The 1,431-nt window shown below is 36.3% G+C and overlaps 1 non-coding gene across 1 annotated transcript; it reads right to left on the bottom strand.

The window, feature by feature from the left end:
* Positions 1-304: 304 nt before the first annotated feature.
* LOC128287343 (small nucleolar RNA R71) lies at positions 305-411 on the bottom strand. Its single transcript, XR_008278043.1, has one exon. It is a non-coding gene; the product is annotated as a small nucleolar RNA R71 (small nucleolar RNA).
* Positions 412-1,431: the final 1,020 nt, after the last annotated feature.

Here is a 1,431-nt window from a genome sequence, read left to right as displayed (position 1 = left end):
CAAGGATGGATATCATGGCACCCCGATTTGAATTGAAACTAATAATATTTCAAATGCTCCAAACGGTGGGCCAGTTAAGTGGTATGCCCATAGAAGATCCATACCTACACCTTCGATTATTCATAAAGGTGATTGATTCATTTAAGTTAGCTGTGTGACTAACGATGCACTAAGGTTAAAATTGTTTCCATACTTGTTGCGAGATCGAGCACGAGCATGGTTGAATTCATTGCCACCAATATCCACTTGGCAAAAATTAATAGAAAGGTTCTTGATTAAGTATTTTTCACCAAGTAAGATAGTGAAATTGTGAAATGAAATAACCATTTTTCGACAATTGGATAATGAGTCTTTATATGAGGCATGGGAAAGATTCAAGGAATTACTTTGTAAGTGTCCTCACCATGGGATCCCTCATTGTATCCAATTGGAGACATTTTATAACTGTCTCAATACACACACAAGATTAAAGGTAGATGCTTCTGCGAATGGTGCAATTTTGTCTAAGTCTTATAACGAGGCTAACGAAATCATTGAGAGGATCGCAAGCAACAATTACCAATGGCCAACAAATTGAGCAGTTTCAAGAAGACAAGTAGCCAAAGTGCATGAAGTGGACTTAATGACTTCACTCTCTACTCAGGCATCTTCTATTTCCTCAATATTAAAACAGTTTACCACTAATGGTTTGAACAATTTTGTAGCTCAATCACCAAGTCAATATGATGTTATTTCTTGCATATACTATTGGGATAGTCATTCTTTTGAGAATTTTCCTTCAAATATTGAATCAATTTATCATGTAAGCAACCAACATCAAAACAGAAGTGGACAAGGACCGTAGTCCAACTTTTACAGTCCATCATGGCGGAATCATATGAACTTTTCCTTGAGTAACCAAGGAAATAGACCAAACAACAATCAAATGCAGAATAGACCCAACCAAATCGAAGGGTTTAACCAACAAGCCCCAAAACTACCTCAAGCTGAGTCATCAAATAGTTTGGAGGATTTTTTGAAAGCATACATGGAAAAAAATGACACAGTGATTCAAAGTTAAGCAGCAACTCTAAAAAAAATTGGGAACCAAATGGGTCAGTTAGCTACTAAGCTTTGTAGTAGACTGTAAGGAGCCTTATCGAGCGATACAGAAAATTTGAGAAATATGTGTAAGGAACATTGAAAAGTGGTTGAGTTACGAAGTGGTAACATTTTGGAAGCTAAAGAGGTTTTGGTTGAAGATGAGCCTGCTGAAAAGGAGGGAAGTCAACCAATAGTTGAAGTTCCTACAATAGAAAAATCTGATGAGGTAAACCCTAAACTAGTGAATTCTGAAAAGCTAACACATTCTATTGCAGATTTTCCTCCTCAAAAAAGTTGTCCATATGGACCTTGAGTTCCATATCTTCAAAGGTAATTTTTTTTGCAAAA

This window comes from Gossypium arboreum, chromosome 13 (genome assembly GCF_025698485.1).
Source record: "Gossypium arboreum isolate Shixiya-1 chromosome 13, ASM2569848v2, whole genome shotgun sequence".
NCBI lineage: Eukaryota > Viridiplantae > Streptophyta > Magnoliopsida > Malvales > Malvaceae > Gossypium > Gossypium arboreum.
This window is presented reverse-complemented; position numbering and strand designations above follow the sequence as displayed.